The 26,993-nt window shown below is 45.6% G+C and overlaps 1 protein-coding gene across 4 annotated transcripts in view; it reads right to left on the reverse strand.

The window, feature by feature from the left end:
- B3GNTL1 (UDP-GlcNAc:betaGal beta-1,3-N-acetylglucosaminyltransferase like 1) overlaps positions 1–26,993 on the reverse strand; it is a 928,550-nt gene that overhangs the window by 870,918 nt on the left and 30,639 nt on the right. For 3 of the 4 annotated variants that reach the window (XM_068262529.1, XM_068262527.1, XM_068262525.1), the window contains exon 2: positions 648–723. The gene's annotated coding sequence lies outside the window, so the exon portion shown is untranslated. Of the gene's footprint in view, positions 1–647; positions 724–15,549; positions 15,569–26,993 lie in introns of those variants that run through there. The other variant, XM_068262526.1, reaches the window with a different exon arrangement.

Consider the following 26,993-nt stretch of genomic DNA (forward strand, 5'->3'; position numbering starts at 1 on the left):
TGTCAGTGCTATATAAGTACATAATAATAATAATAATAATATGGTAGGACACTAAACTATGACTATGGTAGGATTAGATTGTAAGCTCCTCTGAGGACAGTCAGTGACATGAAAATGTACTCTGTAATGAGCTGCAGAAGATGTCAGTGCTATATAAATAAATATTAATAATATGGTAGGACATTAGACTATCACTATGGTAGGATTAGATTGTGAGCTCCTATGAGGACAGTCAGTGACATGACTATGTGCTCTGTAAAGTGCTGCAGGAGATGTCAGTGCTATATAAATACATATTAATAATATGGTAGGACATTAGACTATCACTATGGTAGGATTAGATTGTGAGCTCCTCTGAGGACAGTCAGTGACATGGCTATGTGCTCTGTAATGTGCTGCAGAAGATGTCAGTGCTATATAAGTACATAATAATAATAATATGGTAGGACATTAAACTATGACTATGGTAGGATTAGATTGTGAGCTCCTCTGAGGGCAGTCAGTGACATGACTATGTACTCTGTAAAGTGCTGCAAGAGAGAGTACCGCTATATAAATGTATATTTATAGTAATACCTTTAGTGTTGATACAGATGATACATGTCTTGTCTGTTTGTATTAATGAAAAATCCAGTACTTTTGAATACCTTTAAAGACAGCGATGTTGTTCTGTTGCTTGCATGTATGCCTGCATTGCCACAGCCATAGAAATACATTGCAAACCTGTGGGGGGAAAAAAAAACACATCCGAAATGTATGTAAGTACACTGGAAAAAATGCACTTTGGGAAAATAAACTCCATATAGTGTACATGACTAAGCCACACAAGAAACACGTGCAAACACTAGGTACAAAGCCACACAGTTCAAGGTGTTTACATGCCTTATAAGAATAAAAGGTGAAACACTCTGTGTGAGGCTGTTTAATTTGTACTAACAGCAATTTCTAGAATGAGTTACTTACACCCGTCCCACAAGCATGCACAATGTGTCACTGAAACCCAAGGATAACTGAAGTGAGAGGTATATGGAGGATGCCACTTTTATTTACTCTTACCCATTACCATTTGCTTGGCAGCTGATCTATTTGGCTGCAGTAATGTCTGAATAAAACCAGAAACAAGCATGCAGCCAGTGGCGTAGCTAAGAAGCTGTGGGCCCCAGTGCAAGTTTTCCATTGGTATCCCCCCCCCCTCCCAACCACTCTATACAAAAAAAATTGATATGGTACCCCAAAACTAATCAAGGACAACCACAGCATTAGAGGTGCAAGAAGGGGATGGGGAACAGTGTGTTAATGATCACTACTATTCAAAGCATCTATAGAAGTGACTATTATCAGCACAGGACCAATAGAGAGCTAATACTATGGTTGAGGGAGGGCCCCTCTGGCCCTGATGCGGTCGCAACCTCTGCACACCCTACTGCTACGCCACTGCATGCAATCTTGTCAGATCTGACAATAATGTGAGAAACACCCGATCTGCAGCATGCTTGTTCAGGGGCTCTGGCTAAAAGTATTAGAAGTACAGGATCAGCAGGATAGCCGGGCAGTGTGCATTGTTTAAAAGAGATTAGATATGGCAGCCTCCATATACCTCTCATTTCAGTTGTCCTTTAACCGTTTAACCACTTCACAATTGAGGGGTTTTACCCCCTGAGCACCAGAGCAATTTTCACCTTTCAGCGCTCCTTCCATTCATTCGTCTATAACTTTATCATTACTTATCAGAATGAAATGAACTATATTTTGTTTTTTTCCACCACCAATTAGGCTTTCTTTAGGTGGGACATTATGCCAAGAATTATTTTATTCTAAATGTGTTTTAATGGGAAAATAGGAAAACATGTGGGACATTTTTTTTTTATTATTTTTCAGTTTTCGGCCTTTATAGTTTTTAAATAATGCATGCTATTGTAATTAAAACCCATGAAATGTATTTGCCCATTTGTCCCGGTTATAAAACCGTTTAAATTATGTCCCTATCACAATGTTTGGCACCAATATTTTATTTGGAAATCAAGGTGCATTTTTTTAAGTTTTGCGTCCATCCCTAATTACAAGGCCATAGTTTATAAAGTAACAGTCAGAATCACGTTTATTTGTTATACCCTCTTGACATAAATATTTAAAAAACATTCAGTCACTAAGGTAACTATTTATGTATTTTTTTAAATTGTAATTTTTTTTTTTATTACAAAAAAATAATAATTGGGGAGTGTGGGAGGTAATGAGTTAATTTTTAGTGTATAACTAATGTATTTGTATATGAAAAATGCTTTAGGGTGTAGTTTTACTATTTGGCCACAAGATGGCCACAGTAACTGTTTGTTTATGCGTCCTGCAAGCGTTTGGAAGTACGCTTGCAGGAAGTGTTATGAGGCTGGGAAACTTTTTTTTTTCACAATGATCGCTGCTTCTCTTAGAAGCAGCTGATCATTGCGGGGGCTTGGATCAACGAACGGGAACATTTTTTCCCGTTCATTGATCTCCGGTCGAGCTGGCGGCGGCGTGCACGAGCGCAGGGGCGCGCGGACGAGCGAGCGGGAACGCGGACAGTGGCGGGAGGTGCGGATTTCTCCAGCCCTGGTGTTAGCAGGTTGGAAAACAGGACGGAGAAATCCGAACCGCTGGGGGTAAAGTGGTTAAGGGTTGTTTTCACCTTATGGAAAAGAGAAAATTTCACATTTCAGTGCTCACCCTATTCATTCCCCAATAATTTTATCACTACTTATGCCAACTAAATGATCTATACCTTGTATTTTTCCACCACCAATTAGGCTTTCTTTGGGTGGTACATTTTGGTAAGTATTCTTTTATTCTAAATGCATTTTAATGGGAATAATAGGAAAAACATGAAAAAAAAAATCATTCTTTCTCAGTTTTTGGCCATTATACTTTTAACCACTTAAGGACCAGGGTATTTTCTTCTGATCGGTGCTGCGTGGACTCTCCAGCCCGCAGCACCGATCAGGAAATAGCCAGGGCGATCAGACTTCCCCCCTTTTTTCCCCACTAGGGGGATGTCCTGCTGGGGGGGTCTGATCGCCGCCGGCTACCCGCACTTTCCGGGGGGGCTCTTCAAAGCCCCCCTCCGGAGCGCTTTCCGCCCTCCCCGGCTTTCCCTCCCTCTCCCTTACCCTGTGAGTGGCGCAGGACGGAGTTCCGTCCTGCGCCTGATAGGATAGGCTTCTGCCTATCAGATGTCGGCGATCCCCGGCCAATCAGAGGCCGGGGATCGCCGATCTACGTCACGGCGCTGCTGCGCAGCAGCGCCGTGTGATGTAAACAGCGGGGATCTTTCCCCGGATGTTTACATTATGCGTGCGAGCCGCGATCGGCGGCTCGCACACTGTTCACGGAGACAGTCTCCGTGAACTGGCATGGAAAGGCCGCTCGATCGAGCGGCCTTTTCCATGCTATACCACTAACGACCCGCCGACGCCTATTGGCGTTAGGCGGTCGTTAAGTGGTTAAAATAAAACGTTCTACTGTGGATAAAAGCCACACATTTTATTTGCCCATTTGTCCCGGTAATTGCAACATTTAAATTACATCCCTAGTACAATGTATGGTGACAATATTTTCTTTGGAAGTAAAGGTGCATTTTTTTCAGTTTTACATCCATCACTAATCACATGCCCATAATTTAATAATAATATACCCTCTTGACATACATATTAAAAATGTTTTATCCCCTAATGTATGTAGGTGTAATTTTACTATTTGGTCACAAGATGTCCTATAAACATACAATAAGTACTCTAACTAGGAAGTAATGCTTTACAGTGTAACCAGGGAAGTGATGCAGACATCCATTCATGCTTGGATTAAACAGAGGCCAAGAGAGGAGATGAATGAATGGGAACAATGTTCCCATTCATTGATCTAACGATCGGCGGTGGGAGCGCTGGTAACGAGTGAGCGGCAGGCAGTGTGGCGGCACTATTTAAGAATGATCACTGTTTTTGAACAAAAACAGTGATCATTCTACAACCTACAAGTGTGGCTTCTGAGGAAAAAGGAAAGCCCAGCGGCCACTTTGTTGACATCACTATGGGCCGAACATTCTTGTTTCTGAATCCAATTTTCACTGTGTAAAAGCCGTGTTTACTGTAAATTCTTGTTTACAAATCCAATTTTCGCAAACAGCAGAATGGAACGTGGTTCAGTGCAATTTCCGATTTTCGTGATTTTACTCAAAACTAATTTTGCTACAAAAAGTGGAACTCACAACAGTTCTGATTCAGAGAGCTCATCCCTAATCACCTGTACTTCACATCAGACCTGAAAGAAATGTATGTGATAGGGCCCATTTCCACGGATGGAAAATCCGCCGCGTTTCCCTGCAAGAAAATTGTGCAGGGAAACACTGCCTATTCAACCCATAGCCTTGCCGTGGGAATAGCATGCTGGCATCATTCAGACGGTATGCTACATTTTACTGCAGCACACACCTTAGACCCTAAAGCCCTGCATGGCTGCCGGGATTTGGATGCATACTCTCATCAAAACAAGTGCCGGCTGGCTCAGTGGTAACCAGCCCTTATATGTGTTCACATGCACTTTACATTTTTTTGTGATAGTCCAGAATAGAGGTATTACAAGTAGTGAAATTTTCTACCGAGGTGTTAGCGATTGTCTGTCACACATCAGTGAACGTCATATGACAAAATGGCACCTGGGAGTGGATGCCTTTACATTGGGGTGGGGAACTCCACAGCTGCTGAACCGCCAGTTCTTGGATCTTTTGGCAAAAAATGATCAGAACCAGAATTGATTTTATTCATTAAGTGTGACAGATGTCACACCAGGATTTATGGTACACACGGAAATAAGCATAGGTCAAAACAACAACATAACAATATATGACAGTGCAAAAGCTAAAGGTAAACATAAGAAATGCATGCAAGAACTGACATAGGCCTCAATTCACTAAGCTTATCTCCTGTCTTTAATAACGTTTCTAGAGTTATCACCATGGTGATTAGGCATGTAGTATTCAGGAAACATTTTACCTCAGGAAAATCTAAAGTTAACTCTTCTGTCTTTAAGTTAACTCTTCAATCCTTAAAATAACTCCAGAATTCTAAAGTTAACGACAGGCTGTTAATTAACTGCGTGTGAAAATAACTACAGAGGAGATAACTTAACTACAGAGGAGGTAACTTAAGGAATGGAGAGATAAGATAACTCTCTCACTGTGTGGAGGTAAGTTTTCTCTTGCCTTATTATCTACAGCATGATCTTAATGAATTGAGGTCATAGGTGCAGCACACTCTAGACTGAAATTCTGGAGGTGGAGGGGGCTAGCGGGTTGCATGGGGCATGGGGCTTAAGTTCAGGAGAAGGACTGCCTGGTGGAAGAAGGTGTTCCTATGCATGGCGGTTTTGGTGGGGATGGTCCTGTAGTGGCGTCCTAAAGGAAGGAAGGTAAAGTAACGACTGCCAGGGTGCCCTGGACCTCATTCTAGACGTATGAAGAGGTCCAAAGGTGGCGGGGTGACACAACCTTCTCGGCGGCGCTGATTACTCTCTGGAGTTTGTAGCTGTCCCTTGCATTCGCCCCTGAGTACCAGACAATGATGGAGTAGCAGAGTACAGATTCAATGGTGGCAGAATAGAAATTGGTAAGCATCTCCTGCTGCATTCTGAACTTCCTCAGTTGCCACAGGAATAAGAGTTTCTGCTGGGCCTTCTTTTGGGTTATGGTGGTGTTCACGCTCCATCTCAAATCATCGGTAATGGTGGCGCTAAGGAACCAAACACTATGTACCCTGGAGTCCTCAGAGCCTCGATGTGGACTTGGTTGAGTGTGGATGAGTGCCTTCTGACGTTTATGGTCCGTTCAAAAGTTTTTACTGCCTTTAGGACAAGTTTGATGAAAAGATTTTTTCCAGAACTTGTATAATGGATACACGTGAAATGCCATTTGCCTCTAGTGTCAGAGTCTAGGCCAAGTCATCCATCTTGTTTCTGTGACATGCTGCAGTCCGGGGTCTGTGGCTCGGATGATAGCTCTGCTTTCACACCGCCAGTAAGGAGAGATTAGGTGGGAACTTTGCTTTGTATGAATAATGATATGATCAAAGGAGACAGGAAAAATGTTTATCACTGCTGCATGTCCTGTCTTTGAAGTAAAGTAGTGTTTACATTAATGGTTGTAAGGCTGCCATGGACAAGATGGACGATTATCTCGATCTGGAATAATCACTAAAATTGGCTGCTACATCTCACACTAAGTTATTATACGCAAGATGGATTTCTGTTTATTGCTATAACTTTCTTTTTTCTATCAAACCATTCAAACAATAGAAAGTTTTACATCGCTAGACATCATGGTGTTTAAACATAACTTAAAGAATACCTGTCAGTAAAAAAAAAAAGTAAAAGATGGATATGTAGTCTCTGGGCAATCCAGCGCACCCCCCCCCCCAACCCCTTGCTTCAACATATCTTGTATCCAACTCTTTCTCTCTCAGGAAACCACTTCAATGCTAATACATGTCCTAATAATGCCTCGCTTTGACTACTGCCTAGGGAGGCGCTCAATGCCAGGCTTTTTTCAGAAAACAGCACTGATACTTGGCCTGATGAAGTGTGCAGTAGACGCTCACGAAATGCATTGCGTATTGCAAATAAACTTCTTATCCCCTCTTGATTTTATATCTACAGCAGACATAAAATATTGCATTCGTGATTATTGCAAGCCGTTACCGTCACGCACCCGATCCGAGCATGTTGACCCGAGATTTTCCAGCATGTCGGAATGCAACATATTTTGTCCCAAAATTAATTGCATCATCCATCGGGCATGCTCTTGGTGGCACTAATTGTCACACGGTTGTAATATAATTATCGAATTGGATGGTTGATTAGCCAAGTCGAGTAATCTAAGGGCACCTTAAAGGGGAACTTCAGCCTAAACAAACATACTGTCATTAAGTTACATTAGTTATGTTAATTACAATAGATAGGTAATATAATTTTTTACCCACCAGGTTTTAAAAGAACAGGCAAATGTTTGTGATTCATGGGGGCTGCCATCTTTGTCATGGGGGCAGCCATCTTTTTGGTTGAAAGGAGGTGACAAGGAGCAGGAGACACAGTTCCAACTGTCTTGTGTCCTGATCACCCCTCCCAGCTGCGTACGCTAGGCTTCAAATCTCAAATTCAAAATGTAAAAAAAAAAAATTGCGCCAAAACAGCAAAAGGAGAACAACATCAGAAATCCCATCATGCTTTGCACAGCATCAGGGGAAAAATGCCCGGGCAGTTTTCTTCTATGCAGCTAAAAATGAGGCTTGTATAAGAGAAACAAAGTTCTGATGCTGTGAAACTGTTAAAGAAACACAAAGCCTTTTCAGTGCTGCTGAGTCGATTTTTAGTCCGGAGGTTCACTTTAACATTATGCTCTACGGCCTCCCAACTAACACACTTTAAATGTAAACTGATCTAAACTGATCTCGACCACTCGACTCATTCATCTTCCTTCTCTCTCCTCCTCTGCTGCCCCTCTCTGTCCAGCTCTTCATTGGCTGCCCATTACCCAGATGATTCATTCTAAGCTCTTAAGCCTAACCTACAAAGCTCACCACAATCTCTCTATCCAAAATATCTCTACCCAATCTAATGCTGGCTCTGTGGACCCAGCATAAACACACCTTTTGCGTTTAGCTAAGGTAACTTTGCTCCAAATCAGGTGTCATTTAACCTCCTTGGCGGTAATCCCGAGCTGAGCTCGGGGTATGCCGCCGGAGGTCGCCGCTCAGGCCCTGCTGGGCCGATTTCCGTTCTGAAAAAAGCAGCACACGCAGCCGGCACTTTGCCAGCCGCGTGTGCTGCCCGATCGCCGCCGCTCCGCGGCGATCCACCGCGTGCAGCGGCGAAAGAGGGTCCCCCAGCCGCCCGAGCCCAGCGCAGCCGGAACAAACAGTTCCGGCCGGCGCTAGGGGCTGGATCGGGCGGCTCTGACGTCAGGACGTCGACTGACGTCCATGACGTCACTCCGCTCGTCGCCATGGCGACGAGGAAAGCGAAACAAGATAGGCCGCTCATTGCGGCCTATCTTGTTACTTTCGATTGCCGGAGGCGATCGAAAGTACGCTTCCGGAGCGCCCTCTAGTGGGCTTTCATGCAGCCAACTTTCAGTTGGCTGCATGAAATATTTTTTTTTTAATTAAAAAAAAACCACATTGCAGCCTCCCTGGCAAAATAAATAAACCGCCAGGGAGGTTAATGGCAATATTCCAATGTGGTTGGAATCATCTTCTTTTCCTTAGACTTACATAATGGGCATACAGCCTTTTGGTTCTGCTTATATGGGCGCTCACTGCACGCTGTCCCTTCCCTCCTCAACTGGACATGTTGCCACCGTGGTACCATGGCTCTGAAGTGGCCATACTCCTTGTCAACCAGGTGCACCATCACCTACACCAGAGCAGAGCTCCTGCGTTGGAAGGCCTGCATTGTAGCGACTCATGCACCCCTGTATGATGCAGTTTGGGCCCACATCAAGCTCCTCACCAGCAAGGACAGGTGGGCCTGTACACATGAGAAGAAGGGCCTGCATTCACCCATTCCAGCTATTCTCCTGGCAAACATTCACTCAGTACGTAACAAGATAGACAAACTGCTCATAAATAATACTCAGCAGTAAACGCTCGATTTGTGTAAACACCCCAGTCCTGTGTTTCACAGAAACCTGGCTGAATTATATCATCCCTAACAACTCCCTTCTACTACCAGCTTTCAACCTCTTCCGTGAGGACCCCGGCAGCGCACTTTCCGGCAAACAGAGAGGTGGAGGCATCTGCTTCTACATTAAGGATGCTTGGTGCACAAACACGACCACCCTGGGCAAATTCTGCTCCCCGGATTTTGAGCTCCTACTCATCAACTGTAGGTTCCAGTACTCACCAAGAGAGTTATCCTCCTACGTTCTTGTTGGAGTATACATACCGCCTGATGCCAACACCAGGGATGCTTTGCATACTCAGCGACATCATCTCCGCATGGGAGACGTCCCTCCCGGACTTCCTCTTCATCATCTGCGGTGACTTTAAAAGTGTGAACCTCCGCCAAGAGATACCTCGTTACAAAAAGTTTAGCCTCATGAGGCAGAAGTTTCAGTAATTTACCGAGCAAATATGCCTCAATTCACTAACCTCTGCAGGGTAAGTGTCACTTACCAGGGTGTAGCAAGTCAGGGGGTAGGCAGGGGAGTTGTGTGTATGCCTCAGAGGTTTTCCCTGCAATGCAATATTCTGTCACCCCTTTAGATATACCGCAGCCACCAGGGGAAGCTCTTCTGTATAATACAAATAAGCACATCTAAAGGGATGCATGGATACCTTTTGAAAAATCTCTTTCCTCTACTGTGATACACTGAAAGACCCACCCAAAACCTCATTGCGTCAAATCACCTGAGAAGCAGGCCGTGTGGCTCTCCCTATTGGCTGCCTGGCTCTCCCCAAAGGCTGTCTTGTCAAATCTACTGCACAGAGAAAGCGTGGGGAGAGACAGTTATCAGCTGCAGTGCGCTGGAGAAAATTACCGAACACTTTTGCCCGGTAAACTTAATGTGGAAATCGTGAATTGACATTTCTTGAGGTAATTACCGCACAAGTCGGTAATTTACCTCACTAGTTGGTGATAGATATTTTCTGTGCGGTAGCAGGTTTAGTGAATTGGAATGTGGGAAATTGATTGGTAAAATCAGCTGTCTTGAACTTTACCGAATGTGGTAATGCTTTTTGAATAGAACCCTACATCTGTTATTTGCACTATGCCCAATGCCGATGTGTACTACAAACAATTCTGGGTGTGGCATCTGCTGCACTTGGCAAAATAAATCTGATTCAATGAAAAGGTAGCACTGGAAAATTAGGCCAGGTATGTAATATATCAAATATGTTGTATAAATTCCTACATGCTAATTTCAGTTAAATATTCTCCAGACTCTACAATGCTTGATAAGAAAACAAAAGAAGGCCTATGGGACTTTAATAGAGGAACCCTAAATTGATGGCTTATAGCTCACAAAAATAGTTACACATATAATTAAAACATTTATTTAGATGCTAAAAAAAAGCTTAAATAGAGGCTCTGTTTGCACATGGAGGTTAAGATTAGGAACAATATAATACATACACCCAGCAACGGGTAATACATATAATCATAAAGATGTAGCAAAAGTACATTCAACGAAGGAATGCTAAATACCAGTTGCTGGTTTATGTAAGGAACATATAGTACACAGAGTAGGGACACCAAGAGCCAAATATAGTGTAGTATGTACTGTACTGGTAGTTGAAATGAAGTATAATAAGAGTTATAAGCTATACTCACAAAGCAGGGTTACCTCAAAGGCAACCACTGTATAGGCAGGTGGGGAAATTAGACCTGACCCCACTCAGATGTAGGTGAGGAAAAAAGGGGGTATTGCTCCTCCACCAGGGGTGAACTTGATATAACGTAGTATGTATACAGAGGTGCCAAAATGATAAAAGTACCCCAAAAGTTTAAAACCTGAGGCAGTGGTGGACTTACCTCTTCCTTCAAGCAGACACAACAATTGCCAATGTGTTTGTAAAATACAACAAGTTTATTTACATACACCGGGGGACAATGCAATGCGTTTCGCAGGTTTGATCCCGCTTCATCAGGCAATAACAATGGAACAATAGCATATGTGATCAGTAGAAGAGCCAGGAACCTGGTAGGCTGAGGTGCCTGGCTCTTCTACTGACCACATATGCTTTTGCTCTGTTGTTATTGCCTGATGAAGCGGGATCAAACCTGCGAAATGCGTTGCATTGTCCCCCGAAGTATGTAAATAAACTTGTTGTATTTGACAAACACATTGGCATTTTTTGTGTCTGCTTGAAGGAGGAGGTAAGTCCACCACTGCCTCCTCATGTTTTAAACTTGTTAGATACTTTTATCCTTTTGGCACCTTTGTATCCATACTGCGTTAAGGAACATATAGCGTTTGCCACCTTACTATTAACTCGTACTATTAACTATTAGCTTGTTTCACAGATCAGCCTCTGCTGCTTCAGAACAACACTGTGGGTTTGACTTGTATAAGTAAATGGTGATTGGAGGGGCCCAGCGAGACCACCATAGGACGGTGAAAGCCTTGATGGGATCCAGAGACTTCCCCCTCTCGAGGTAAGTACACCCCAGAAGCACTTTTTTTTGTTAGAGTCTCTTTAAGGGCTCGTTCACACTACAGACGTTTTGGGGATTTTTTTAAGCACTGGCGATTTTTCAAAATTGCCCTGAAAGCGCTTACACATTGTTTTCCTATGCGCTAGTTCAGATTGGGGCGTTCAGTTCGCTTTTTGCTCTGAAAAACGCTGCATGGACCATTTTCAGGGTGATTTTGCCTCAATAGAACGTATAGGAAAAACGCAAAATCTTTGTGCGGCGGTTGCGTTCGCGCTTTTAAGAATACATTGAATTTATTCTTTTTCGGTCCAAAGACTGATGTCAGGAAGTGAAAAAATGCAATCGCTCTGCAAAAGCGTTTAGAAAACCACATTTTTAAAAACCGCAGCGTGCAGGTAATCGCCGGGATTCGCAAAAATAGTAATTTTTTTTTTTTTGCAGTTATTTAAAACTTGCTAAGCTCACTAAAAGAGAAAAAGAACCTTCTGGAGCAGAAGACCTTTCCCAGATCACGCCATAAATCAGAGTGGTATTTTGTCCCTGCTCTGATAAAAGGAGAGAGAATTAGGTAGTGAAATAATTAGTGAGGGGCTCCTCGGGGAGAATCTGATAGCACTCACAGAAACAGAGCCCGGCAGCTGAGATATAACATCATTCTGTCAGGCCCTCTGACAGAGCCATCAGCCAGCACGTTCCAGGCCCTGGTGAGGAGGTTACGGGGTTACTCCGCAGATACCACTAATCATCTGCCAGGTAAATATGGCCCATTCTTTCATTGGATTCATTAGGCCGGAGATAAGAGTGTCAGGGGCCTTGTCAAATACCAGGCCTTCTTTATCGCAATGAGCTGTCATCACTCAAGCCTCGCTTGACAGTGTTTACATGCTCATCATCAAACTGGACCAAAGAATGCACGGAAAAGTGTGCCTAACTGAAAGCAAGCCTATTACATGCGCAAAATTATCTTTCCTTAGCCAGAGACTGATAGACGCTACACAGGAAATGGTCAGCTACGTTAAAAGATACAGTACATGTACAAAATGCAGGTAGTCTCTGGTTAACAAACAAGATAAGGACTGTAGGCTCATTCTTAACCTGAATCTGTCCATAAGTCAAAACACTGTGACATCTCTGTCCCTTGTACCTCCTCTATGCCACCCTGTGCCTCCAGTGTCCCCCTCTGTTCCCCTGTGCCACCTCTGTTCCCTTGTGCCTCCAGAGCACCCTCTCTGTCACCACGTTCCCGTGTGCCCCCTATGTGCCACCTCCGTTCCCCTGTGCCTCCAGTGTCCCCCTCTGTGTCATCTCTATTCCCCCCTGCCTCCAGTGTCCCCCTCTGTGTCTTCACTGTTCCTCCAGTGTCCCCCTATGTGCCACCTCCGTTCCCCTGTGCCTCCAGTGTCCCCCTCTGTGCCACCTCTTTTCCCTTGTGCCTCCAGTGTCCCCCTCTGTGTCTCCACTGTTCCTCCAGTGTCCCCATCTGTGTCACCTCTGTTCCCCTGTGCCTCCAGTGTCCCCCTCTGTGTCTCCACTGTTCCTCCAGTTTTTCCCCTGTGCCTCCAGTGTCCCCCTCTGTGTCATCTCTGTTCCCCCTGCCTCCAGTGTCCCCCTCTGTGTCTTCACTGTTCCTCCAGTGTCCTCCTCTGTGTCATCTCTTTTCCCCTGTGCCTCTAGTGTCCCCCCCTGTGTCATCTCTGTCCCCCTGCACCACCAGTGTCTCCCTCTGTGACTCCACTGTTCCTCCAGTGTCCCCCTTTGTGTCATCTCTTTTCCCCTGTGCCTCCAGTGTCCCCATCTGTGTCACCTTTGTCCCCCCTGTGCCTCCAGTGTCTCCCTCTGTAACTCCACTGTTCATCCAGTGTCCCCCTCTGTGTCATCTCTGTTCCCCTGTGCCTCCAGTGTCCCCCTCTGTGTCATCTCTGTTCCCCTGTGCCTCCAGTGTCCCCATCTGTGTCACCTTTGTCCCCCTGTGCCTCCAGTGTCTTCCTCTGTAACTCCACTGTTCCTCCAGTGTCCCTCTCTGTGTCATCTCTGTTCCCCTGTGCCTCCAGTGTACCCATCTGTGCCACCTCTGTTCCCCTGTGCCTCCAGTGTCCCCCTCTGTGTCTCCACTGTTGCTCCAGTGTCCCCCTTTGTGTCATCTCTGTTCCCCTGTACCTCCAGTGCCCCCCCCCCCCCCCCCCGTGTCACCTCTGTTCCCCTGTGCCTCCTCTGTATAATCTCTGTTCCCCTGTGCCTCCAGTGTACACCTAAAGAAGGGGGTAACCCCAAAAATGTCTTGCATGTGCTGACAATTTGATAAACGCAAGTTTAAAATCCAACCTCCCTCCTCTTATGGGTAATTTGTATTGATCATGGTGGAGTGGTGATCCACAGGAAGATCATGCACTGGTTGTTAGCGCTTGTTTAAGCCTGGAAAAGGTGATAGTCACAGCATTCAACTATGTCATTAGAGTATGTCCTAAAATGTGATTTAGACCTTCATGTGACAAGACACAGGACATTATATAGTGCTTTTCTGCTGGCAGACTCAAAGAGCAGGAGCTGCAACCACTAGGGGCATGCTCAGTAGGCAGTAGCAGTAAGGAGTCTTGCCCAAGGTCTCCTTACTCAATAGTTGCTGGCTTACTGAACAAGAAGAGCCAAGATTCAAACCCCGGTCTCCTGTGTCAGAGGCAGAGTCTTTACACTATTCAGACGAATCTCAAATGCTCACTCGCTGGCCCGAAAAATGTGGTATCCTAATAACGCAATCCATAATTTCTAAAAAAAACCACACCTGTAAATAATCCTCCATAATATTACAAATGTCTCTGTCCTTTGTGTTTTGGTGCTAATCCTGGTTGTAGAACCGGATTTGCACATCCAGCAATTTAGGAATTTATAAGGTTTCAGGTGATCATAGTAAACCTCTGCCGAAACTCCTCCAGTGAATCACAAACAGGTAATTCAGGTTCTGGTAGACCGTCTGTCAGTCTTTCATTATCTCTTGGATTTAATCCAGAGTAAATGAGCTAGAAGCAATTTTGTTTTTGTTTTTTTTGTTGCTGCTCCGATTTCTAATAAGGTTACATAAAAGAAATGTAAAGTAATGTCAGGCAATGGCAGCTGCCTCCCGCTACAATAACAGCGGTGATGTGCCAGGGTTACGCTGAGTCTGGGCAGAGGCAATAAAACCGACCGGCACGTCGTGTGGCTATGTAAATGAAGCGGCGTTATGATGTGTGGCTGGCTTTATGCAGACTATAGGATTATCCAGTCATGTGCTCTCATCCCATGATGCAACAGGGGCAGGGAACCATGTTGTATCTTCATAGGGATGAAGCAGACACTATCATGCTTGCCTATGTGTATGGCAAACATTTAGGTCAAAACAGAGATAAATGTTAACTATTTGACATTCCTGGACGTGAAACTCACGTCCAGGAAGCCATGTGCGCTCCTGCGCGTGCACGCGCACTCCCGGCCCGCGGTTTGTTAGCCAGCGAATCAGTGAATTGGGCAACGGTGCCCGATCACTGATTCCTCTCCCCCGCAGAAAAAGCGACAGCTTCTCTCGGAAGCCTAGCTTTTTCTGCTTCCTATTTCCCCTACGTCGCTCTAAGCGTACGTGTTACGCTTAGAGTGACGTCACTGTAAACCAACTCATGGCTGCCATCTTGTGGCCAAAAAGTAAACTACAGCTAAATGTTAAATAAAAATACACATATTTACTAAAAAAAATACAATTTAAATCCCACCCTCCCAAAAATACCCACATAAAATGTTTAATTGAAAAAAAAACTAAAAAAATTACAATTAAAAAAAAAAAAAACACAAATATTTACCTAAGGGTCTAAACTTTTTAAATATCTATGTAAAGATGAAATATTTTAATTTTTTTTTTATTATAAGCTTGTAAATAGTGATGAATGCAAAACGGAAAAAATGCACTTTTATTTCCAAATAAAATATTGTCGCCATACATTATGATAGGGACATAATTTAAATGGTGTAATAACCGGGACAAATGGGCATATACAATACGTGAGTTTTAATTATGGAGGCATGTTTTATTTTAAAACTATAATTGCCGAAAAGTGAGAAATAATGATTTTTTGCTGTTTTTTTCCTTATTCTTCCTTTTAAAATGCATTTACAGTAAAGTGGCTCTTAGTAAAATGTACCCCCCAAAGAAAGCCGAATTGGTGGCGGAAAAAACAAGATATAGATCAGTTCATTGTGATAAGTAGTAATAAAGTTATAGGCTAATGAATGGGAGGTGAACATTGCTCGGATGCATTAAGTGAAAAACGACTGAATGCGAACTGGTTAAAATCTACCTGAAAAAAAAGAAAAAGAAAGGCCAAAACAGCAAAAGACAGCAAATCTCACCATATCATTAAGCTGGTGACAGTACTGGCCAATAGCTTAACTACAGTTCATGGAAAGTTTCAGGGGAGGCAGTCTGAATGAAAATCAGGGAGAGGAAAGATTTTACAATGGGCAATCACTAACAATCATTTATACATAATTATTGTAAAAATGAAGAACTTTTTTATTACATTATTTTCACTGGAGTTCCCTCCCTACTTGCGCGCATCAGGAAATGCAAGTACCGTCGCCAGGGGTGTAACTATGGTGTGTGAGGCCTCCACCACAAGTCATAGTATATAGGTGCTTTCTCCCTCCTATTAGGCAGAGTGGCAGGGTTATGGAGGCTTACTGCAGTGAGCGTTATAAGTTACCCATTTCCGGCGGCGGGACAGGTCCTCCTGGCAGCCATTCCCCATACAGCTCACAATGCCTGTCACATGACAAGCAGAGGCAGGAGCTGCATGATGACTGGCTGGATGGCTTGGAGCTGCACTGCAAAGGAGTCTGTCACATGACAAGCAGAGGCGGGAGCTGCATGGTGACTGGCTGGACTGCTTGGAGCTGCACTGTAGAGGAGTCTGTCACCATGTGGCTCCCGCCTCTGCCTGTCATGTGACAGACTCCTCTACAGTGCAGCTCCAAGCCGCCCAGCCAGTCACTATGTGACTCTGCCTGTCATGTGGCAGACTCCACTGCACTGTACAGGAGTCGGTCACATGACAGGCAGTGGCGAGAGCCACATGGTGACTGGCTGGACTGCTTGGAGCTGCACTGTAGAGGAGTCTGTCACATGACAGGCAGAGACGGGAGCCGCATGGTGACTGGCTGGATGGCTTGGAGCTGCACTGCAGAGGAGTCTGTCACCATGTGGCTACCGCCTCTGCCTGTCATGTGACAGACTCCTCTACAGTGCAGCTCCAAGCCGTCCAGCCAGTCACCATGCGGCTTCCACCTCTGCCTGTCATGTGAGAGACTCCACTGCACTGTAGAGGAGTCTGTCACACGAAAGGCAGAGGGGCAAGCCGCATGGTGACTGGCTGGAAGGCTTGGAGCTGCACTGTAGAGGAGTCTGTCACATGACAGGCAGAGGCGGGAGCCGCATGGTGACTGGCTGGAAGGCTTGGAGCTGCACTGTAGAGGAGTCTGTCACATGACAGGCAGAGGCGGGAGCCGCATGGTGACTGACTGGAAGGCTTGGAGCTGCACTGTAGAGTGAGGAGGACCTGTCCTGCCGCTGAAAAAAAATAATTTACAACGATCTGCTGTTCATTTAACGTTACATTTGCTAACAGCAGTGGGCCTCCTTATGATGGCTGGGTCACAGGTGGGATGTTAAACCTAGTGGGTCCAGAATTCCAAAGCCAGTAGAACAAGTACCTGGTCTCCCAGAAGGCTCTGGGAGGAGGATTCTGCATAGCTCAACAGGCAAGGCTGTGACATCACTGGGAGGGTGGGACTACATTCAACATACAGAAATATAACGATATAGGAAGGGTTTCTGATGCTGAAACCTGGAAAATGACCGTAAAAGTGGGAATCCTGAATAACTTACTGCAATCTACTATATGGCACTACCAGGCCTTTTAAGTATTTATATTTCAGCATGTTATTTCAGTACATACACTGAGCACGCTGTAATATGACCTACTGTATTCTGCGATCCACGGAGACGATACCGAGGTGTGGAACATGCGTGGTCACTGTGGCCAGGCCAGGTATGGCGGTGTACATGTGGTCTCTTATAACTAAATATAATTTTAGCAGAGAAGCTGCTCTGCACTACAGGATGCATTTCTGTCTGTGAACCCAGCACACATCTTCTCATGAGGAGGTACGGGGTCAGAGCTGTGTCCTCCGCCTACGTTCCTGATGGCTTCTCACACCTGATTGTGGTGTATGATAAGCAATGTATCTCACCACCATCTAGTGCGATGACCTCTGCTGACAGCTCAGGAACCTGCAGAAGTGCAGCTACAGGAAACTAGTTTAGCTGAACTCTATGCGTTTATTGTTTAGCTAAGCAGGCCTGTTTAGTTTATTATCTCAGTGTGTATTAGGGTCACGGCACAACATCATTAAAGGGGAACTGAAGTAACAGGTATACGGAGGCTGCCATATTTATTTCCTTTTAATCAATACCAGTTGCCTGGCCGCCCTGCTGGTCTATTTCTCTGCAGTAGTATCTGAATAACACCAGAAACAAGCATGCAGCTAATCTTGTCAGATCTGACTTTAAAGTCTGAAACACCTGATCTGCTGCATGCTTGTTCAGGGGCTATGGCTAATAGTATTAGAGGCAGAGGATCAGCAGGGCTGCCAGGCAACTGGTATTGCTTAAAAGGAAACAAACATGGCAGCCTCCATATAACTCTCTCTTCTTTTCCCCTTTCAAGGGAACCAGAGACGAAGCACCCTTGTGCATTTTACCATATAGGATAAAACAGAGAGCATGGTGTTTTCTCTAATGTTCTTACTGATGTAAGAACATTAGAGAAAACACTTACCATGCTCTCTGTTTCATCCTCACTGCTAAAACTGTCTGTTATCAGCTGTGATAAGAATCCCGGACTGAGCATTCAGTCTGGCTTTGCAGGGAATAATTATAGCTGAGTCATTATAGTAGAGCCACAAGGGGGCAGGCTTGGGCTTGAAAAGACACCAGAGAAGACAGACTCAGCTATAATCTTTTCGTAGCAAAGCTAGACTGAGTGCTCAGTCGGGGATTCTTATCAGAGGTGATAACAGTCAGATTAAACAGAGAACAATGAAACAAAGAGCAGATTAGGTGTTTACTGTGATGTTCCCAGCGATTTATAAAGTAAAATACAAGAGAGTGCTTCATCCCTGGTTCTCTTTAAGGAATACTCCGACCGCTCAGGGTGACCCAGAATCACCTGGAATGTACACAGGGCTTAAATAGACTACAAAGCCCTGCTACTAAAAAGCAATGCAGAGTGTAAAAGAGGGTGCGTGTTATCCCAAGGGATTCAACAGACTTCCTAGGGAGACAGGAAAAAACACAGAGACACCAGGAGCCCCTTATGGTGTGGTATGTCAAGTGCTGATCACCTAAAAAGCAAAAGTAAAAATATCAAAATACCTAAAAACTTTTAAGGCGCTCAGAACTTACGGTCTACACAGTATAAAGACACTGCTTTGTATTTGATCTGAGGAAGCGGAATGTGTTCCGCGAAACGCGTTATCATTGATAGTGTCTGATGAATAACAAACCTTTCATTCGAAATTGGCTTTGCCCCTTCCTTTGAGGTAAGCCATTTTTATTATTTATATTTTTTTTGCTATTTTTAGTCACATAATATAGATATACCGTTCATCCACCACCTATTTTTTGGGGGCGCTTTCTCCCTCCCAGTTGTTAATGCAGAGTGTCATTTGCCTTCTTAAAACAGAAGGTATTTGTGATTATTCAGGTTGGAGTGAGCATATGATGTTTCCCACAATGTATCACTGCTGAATATGCAAATCATCCCTTGCTGTCCCTGTACACCACACCTCCAGAACCGCTGGAATGCAATGATGCAATGATGTGTCAACTTGTTAATATTACATAGCCACACTAATCCAACTTGCATACAGACTGTTTCGGATTGATTGATCCTCATCAGTGCATGGCATGGATTAATGTGGATCTCTGGGGTAAGACTTGAAACACCCAGAGTTACAGATTGCCCAGCAAGCTCATGGTGTACCAGAACTCCTAGGGGTGGGGTGTGTAAGGGGCTTAAAGAGATCAAAAAGTCAACTTACTAAAGTGCTATGCAAAAAAAGAAGTTTACCTTCTTAAAACATAAGGTATTTGCGATTACTCCAGTTGGAGGGAGCATATGATGTTTCCCACAATCCACTGTGCAATAGTACCTGCCGGCCACAGAGTTATTTCAATTGTTGTGGGGAGTCCAGTGCGGTAAGAGGTCCATCAAACCCCTCGTAAAAGTTCCAATCAATCGTACAATACACATAGGACTCGACCCTCCATAGATGATTCAACTGGTATTTATTGCATTCATTAGCGGTGATATAGCACACTGAAAGCACAACGTTTCGGGCAGAGGCCCTTTCTCAAGTGCTCCTTTCGGGCAGAGGCCCTTTCTCAAGGAGCACTTGAGAAAGGGCCTCTGCCCGAAACGTTGTGCTTTCAGTGTGCTATATCACCGCTAATGAATGCAATAAATACCAGTTGAATCATCTATGGAGGGTCGAGTCCTATGTGGATTGTACGATTGTTTCCCACAATCCATCACTGCTGCATATGAAAAGCATCCCTTCGTTATCCCTGAAAGCTAACCACGCCTCCAGAACCGCTGGAATGCAATGGTGTGTCAGCTTTTTATTTGTACAGAGCCATAATAATCCAACATTTATACTGACTGCATTGGATTGACTCCTAGGAGTTCTGGTTCACCATGAACTTGCTAATGAGTAATTGCAGCATTGTGGCGTTGTGGGTAGCCCTCTCCCCTTGCAGTGCTGGGACCACAAAATGTCTGCACAAAGTTTGTATGTTCTCCCTGTGTCTGGATGGGTTTGCTCTGGGTAGTCCGGTTTCCTCCCACATCCCGAAAACATACATATGATAAGTTAATTGGCTTCCCCCTAAATTGCCCCTAGACTATGATACATATACTACTCGATGCAGACATAGACATATGACTATGGTAGGATTACCAGTAGATTGTGAGCCCCTATGAGGGACGGTTAAGTGACAAGGCAAAAGCCAGCACTATATAAATGCTAAAAAAAATAATAACCGTGGTTTCCCATGATGCATCACTCCTGAATATGCAAATCATCTCTTAATGCTCCCAAACGCAACTAAGAACAACATCACATGAGCCTTCTGCCCCTGGCGGCCAACGTCTGACAATTACAAGTGGAACCTGACTAAACGTTTTCAGGATTTGTAAGAGATAAAGCCCAAATTCTATTCTGAATGTAACCACCTTAGCGGTATGGACGAGCTCAGCTCGTCCATTACCGCCAGAGGGTGCCGCTCAGGCCCTGCTGGGCCGATTTACATGAAATAAAGAGCAGCACACGCAGCCGGCACTTTGCCAGCCGCGTGTGCTGCCCGATCGCCGCCGCTCTGCGGCGATCCGCCGCGAGCAGCGGCGAAAGAGGGTCCCCCCAGCCGCCTGAGCCCTGCGCAGCCGGAACAAATAGTTCCGGCCAGCGCTAAGGGCTGGATCGGAGGCGGCAGACGTCAGGACGTCGGCTGACGTCCATGACGTCACTCCGCTCGTCGCTATGGCGACGATCTAAGCAAAACAAGGAAGGCCGCTCATTGCGGCCTTCCTTGTTTATTCTGGGCGCCGGAGGCGATCAGAAGAACGCCTCCGGAGCGCCATCTAGTGGGCTTTCATGCAGCCAACTTTCAGTTGGCTGCATGAAATATTTTTTTTTTTATTTAAAAAAAACCCTCATGCAGCTGCCCTGGCGATCTTAATAGAACGCCAGGGTGGTTAAAGAGAAACTTTAATCCAGGACTGAACTTTATCCCAATCTGTAGCTGATATCGCCTTTCACACAAGAAACCTTTTTTCGAATAAATCATCAGGGGGCTCTGTAATGCTGATATTGTGGTGAAACCTCTCCTACAGTGTGATGTCATGACCAAGGTCCTGACAGTTTGCTGTCTGTGAACACTGTTGCATTATGGAAAATAATGGCTGTTTCCAACTGCCAAGCAACCAGTATCTCCCTCTATGCATATACAGTGGGATGCGAAAGTTTGGGCAACCTTGTTAATCGTCATGATTTTCCTGTATAAATCGTTGGTTGTTACGATACAAAATGTCAGTTAAATATATCAAATAGGAGACACACACAGTGATATCTGAGAAGTGAAATGAAGTTTATTGGATTTACCGAAAGTGCGCAATACAGGTAGTCCCCGGTTAACGAACGAGATAGGGACTGTAGGTTCGTTCTTAACTTGAATCTGTTCTTAAGTCGGAACATTGTGTCATCTCTCTCCCCTGTACCTCCTCTGTGCCCCCTTTGCCTCTATTGTCCCCCTCTGTGTCACCTCTGCCCTTTGTACCAAGTTTAAAAGCCATTTTTTCTTTGATTTTTTTTTTAAATCGATTCCCTCAAAAACTACAAGTCCGATTTGAAATTTTTTTTGGGGGGGGTGGGATTGTTCCCATGGAAACAGAGAATCCATGCCATTTGTATCGGCGGGTCAATCGTAAGTCGGGACAACCTGTAATTGTTTAAAGAGAATCTGTACTCTAAAATTCTTACAATAAAAAGCATACCATTCTATTCATTATGTTCTCCTGGGCCCCTCTGTGCTGTTTCTGCCACTCCCTGCTGCCATCCTGGCTTGTAATTGCCAGTTTAAAAAAATGAAAGAAAACAGAGCCCTCCTTGGTGCATTAACTTTTTACTTCAGATAGACACGCAAAATTGATACACTTACAGTTTGCAGATATAAAAAGCACTTGTCAGGCCTGCCGGTGGTTCTCTCCGCACTCCTGTGCTTTGCCGGGGCAGCAGGAGTGGTGTTGCCAGCGGGAGCTAAAAGCGGTGGGCAGGGCCAGGTTGCGCTGAAGCCGCATGACATTACGACGCATTTCGGCATTACCACGACCTGACAAAGGCGTGGTTACGCCGAAACGCGTTGTGACGTCATACGGCTTCAGCGCAACCTGGCCCCGCCTGGCAACACCACTCCTGCTGCCCCGGCAAGGCACAGGAGTGCGGAGAGAACTGCCGGCAGGCCTGACATGCGCTTTTTATATCTGCAAACTGTAAGTGTATCAATTTTGCATGTCTATCTGAAGTAAAAAGTTAATGTACCAAGGAGCGCTCCGTTTTCTTTCATTTTCTTGCTTAGGACCACTGGCTCCACCCAGCACTAGGAGCAGCACCTGCAACCCATCGGGGTATCAAGGCAGCGCAGGTCTATTTCTGAATTGCCAGTTTTAGGCAGTGTTTACAAACAAAAAGCATGGCTGCTAACCAGCATGTGATAGGCTGAGAGAAGCTCAGTCTGTGACGTATACAGAGCCTGGAGGGGGCATGGAGAGGGTGTGTATAGATTCTGCCTATCACAAGTAGAGCAGCACATTCCTGCCTGAGTGCCTGAGCCCGACAAAGCTGACAAAGGAAAGAAGATTAGATTAAATAACAGAGATAATATAGCCACTGTGCAACTAGGAAAGGCTGCAGTAAGACAGACCACAATAGAACAGGTATAGGAACTTATAGGATAGAAGAAAAAAGGCAGAACATTTTGTTACAGAGTCTCTTTAAATGAAATGACTGTTTTGATTCCAAAACCTTTAGAATTATTGGAACTCAAATTGGCTTGGTAAGCTCAGTGACCCCTGACCTACATACACAGGTGAATCCAATTATGAGAAAGAGTATTTAAGGGGGTCAATTGTAAGTTTCCCTCCTCTTAATTTTCTCTGAAGAGTAGCAACATAGGGGTCTCAAAACAACTCTCAAATGACCTGAAGACAAACATTGTTCCCCATCATGGTTTAGGGGAAGGATACAGAAAGCCGTCTCAGAGATTTCAGCTGTCTGTTCCCACAGTTAGAAACATATTGAGGAAATTGAAGACCACAGGCGCAGTTCAAGTTAAGGCTTGAAGTGGCAGACTGAGAAAAATCTCGGATAAACAGAAGCGACGAATGGGGAGAACAGTCAGAGTCAACCCACAGACCAGCACCAAAGACCTACAACATCATCTTGCTACAGATGGAGTCACTGTGCATCATTCAACAATTCGGCGCACTTTACACAAGGAAATGCGAGAGTGATGCAGAGAAAGCCTTTTCTCCACCCACAGCACAAACAGAGCTGCTTGAGGTATGCTAAAGGTGGCCATACATTAGAACGATTGTGGGCAGATTCGACCAAGAGACAAACTTATCTCTAATCGAATCTGATTAGAGATAAATTTGTCTCTAGTCGATTCTGCCCATACACTACAGGCCGATTCCTGTCCCGTCGCTGGCCCCAAAATGTATAAATGCATGTAGTGTAGTGCATTTATACATTACCTGTTCTGTAGCAGCTTCCGCACGGTGTCCGTCCATCTCGCCGGGTAACAGCCGCATACACGCTAGCGGCGCATAGCGTCTGACGTCAGACGGTATGCGCCACCGGCTTGTATGCGGAACCCGGCGAGATGGACGGAAACCACGTGGAGGCTGACACCGGACAAGTAATGTATAGATGCACTACACTACATACATTTATACATTTCGGCGGCAACGGCGGGGGTTTCGTCGTCTCGTCGCTCGTTCGCAATTCGGCCGCCGTACCGCCACGCACCCAACAACTTCGGCCCGACATCTTCCAGCATGCGCGATCCACCCTGCGGCCAATTGGTCGCTTTGTCGGTCGGCATGCACTTGGCAGCACCAATTTTCATCCAATTCGATTATAATAATCGAATTGGATGGTTGATTGGTTGGTTGGTCGGCTAGTGTATGGCCCCCTTTGATCACATTTGGACAAGCCAGCTTCATTTTGGAATAAGGTGCTGTGGACTGATGAAACTAAAATTGAGTTATTTGGGCATGTAGGGAAAACAAAACAGCATTCCAAGAAAAACACCTGCTACCTACAGTGAAATATGGTGGTGGTTCCATCATGCTGTGGGGCTATGTGGCCAGTGCAGGGACTGGGAATCTTGTCAAAGGTGAAGGACGCATGGATTCCACTCAGTATCAGCAGATCCTGGAGACCAATGTCCAGGAATCAGTGACAAAGCTGAAGCTGCGCCGGGGCTGGATCTTTCAACAAGACAACGACCCTAAACACTGCTCAAAATGCACTAAGGCATTCATACAGAGGAACAAGTACAACTTTCTGGAATGGCTATCTCAGTCCCCAGACCTGAATATAATTAAAAATCTGTGGTGTGAGTTAAAGAGAGCTGTCCATGCTCGGAAGCCATCAAACCTGAATGAACTAGAGATGCTTTGTAAAGTGGAATGGTCGAAAATACCTTCAACCAGAACCCAGACTCTCATTGCAACCTACAGGAAGCATTTAGAGGCTGTAATTTCTGCAAAACGAGCATCTACTAAATATTGATTTAATTTTCTTTTTTTATGCACCTGCCTAATTTTGTTTAAACAATTATTGCACACTTTCTGAAAATCCAATAAACTTCATTTCACCTCTCAAATATCACTGTGTGTGAGTCTCCTATATCAGCGTTTTTCAACCGCTGTGACGCGGCACACTAGTGTGCCGCGGCATGTTGCCTGGTGTGCCGTACAGGTCTGGCCTCTCGCCAGACCTGTTCCTACTGTAGGGGCGCAGGAGGGGGGAAGCAGCGCTAGAAGGAGGGGCAGTGGAGGCAGCGGTGGGGAGGGGGGAAATATCCCCCCCTCCCTCACCTGGGACCCCTTCTTCTGCCTCTCTCCCCCTCCATTTAGCGATGGCAAGTGCAGTCTCGGCGGCGGGGAGGGATGCGGAGAATTACTCACCACTTCTGCGTTCCAAGCGCCGGCAGCGTCATGTCGTCAGATCTCCGCCTTCAATGCCGCCCACTGTGCTTCCTGATTAGCGGAAGCACAGTGGGCGGCATTGAAGGCGGAGGTCTGTGACGACATGACGCTGCCGGCGCTTGGAACGTGGCGTGGTGAGTAATTCTGCGCATGTCTCTCTCCTCGCCGCCGAGACTGCACTTGCCACCGCTAAATGAAGGGGGAGAGAGGCAGAAGGAGGGGTCCCAGGTGAGGGAGGGGGGGATATTTCCCCCTTCCCACCGCTGCCTCCACTGCCCCTCCTTCTAGCGCTGCTTCCCCCCTCCTGGGCATCTATACTGGGAGGAACTGTACTAGCTATACTGGGGGCAACTAAACTAGCTATACTGGGGGCAACTAAACTACCTACACTGGGGGCAACTAAACTAGCTATACTGGGGCAACTATACTAGCTATACTGGGCACTATACTGGGGCACTACCTACCTATACTGGGTACTACCTACCTATAGTGGGCACTATGCTAGCTATACTGGGCACTATACTAGCTATACTGGGCACTATACTAGCTATACTGGGCACTATACTAGCTATCTGGGCACTATACTAGCTATCTGGGCACTATACTAGCTATACTGGGCACTATACTGGCTGTACTGGGCACTATACTACCTACACTGGGGGCAACTAAACTAGCTATACTGGGGCAACTATACTAGCTATACTGGGCACTATACTGGGGCACTACCTACCTATACTGGGTACTACCTTCCTATAGTTGGCACTATGCTAGCTATACTGGGCACTATACTAGCTATACTGGGCACTATACTAGCTATCTGGGCACTATACTAGCTATACTGGGCACTACCTACCCATACTGAGCACTATACAGGGGCACTACCTATCCATACTGGGACTATACTAGCTATACTGGGGCAGTATACTAACCGTACTGGGGCAACTAAACTCACTATACTGGGGCAACTATGCTAGCTATGCAGCCGCACCCCAGCCCCCCACCCCCCCCCCCATAGCCTGCTGCGCACGGCACTGTCCACTAGGTCGCGCAAACACCCGCGTGCGCCGCCGCCGCCTCCCCCCCCGCCGTTCCCCGGAGAAAAATATGGTCAGAAAGTGTTCCCCGGGCCGGAAAAGGTTGGGAACCACTGTCCTATATGATATATTTAACTGACATTTTTTATCGCAACAACCAACGATTTCTACAGGAAAATCATGAAAATTAACAAGGTTGCCCAAACTTTTGCATGTGTGTGTGTGTGTGTGTGTGTGTGTGTGTGTGTGTGTGTGTATACACGTATATATATATATATATATATATATATATATATATATATATAGATCCTTTAACCTCCCTGGCGGAACGCAGTTTTTGAGGCTGCGTCCGTGGGAGGGATTTTTTGAATTAGGTTTAGAATTTGAAGTTGTTGTAGGTTTTGTAGCTAGCACTAAGCTAGCTACCATTGTCCCCAAGTCCCCTCGCACCCTTCTGATTCCCCCCATCGCCGCCGCTATACATTACCTAGCCGCCTTCCCGCGAGAGCTGCAGCCTCCCCAATGAGCTTCAGTAGTCGCTATGGCGCCGATCGGACATGACGTCTGACGTCATGCGCAATCCCGATCCGCCTCATAGCGAAGCCTGGAGCTGATTGGAGAGGCTGCTCCATCGCGGGATTGGGGGGATACGCATAACGGCGGCGATCGAGGGTGGTAGCTACAGTAGCGGCTGCCTAACCCCGAATTACATCTCCCTCCGAGTTACCTCGGAATGGAAATAGTATTTAACGCCTCCGCGGAGTTTAGTGGTAACAGTGAGAGCAGTCATTCGGCTCTCACCGCTCCGAACTGATAATATGCACCCCCCAAAACCACCATGCGATACCTAGAGGAAAGTGCGGGTGAGCCCCGGAACTCTCACCACCACCAGGGAATTCACCCCCACTGCCTCTATACTGAATGCTGACTG

This window comes from Hyperolius riggenbachi, chromosome 12 (genome assembly GCF_040937935.1).
Source record: "Hyperolius riggenbachi isolate aHypRig1 chromosome 12, aHypRig1.pri, whole genome shotgun sequence".
Lineage (NCBI taxonomy): Eukaryota > Metazoa > Chordata > Amphibia > Anura > Hyperoliidae > Hyperolius > Hyperolius riggenbachi.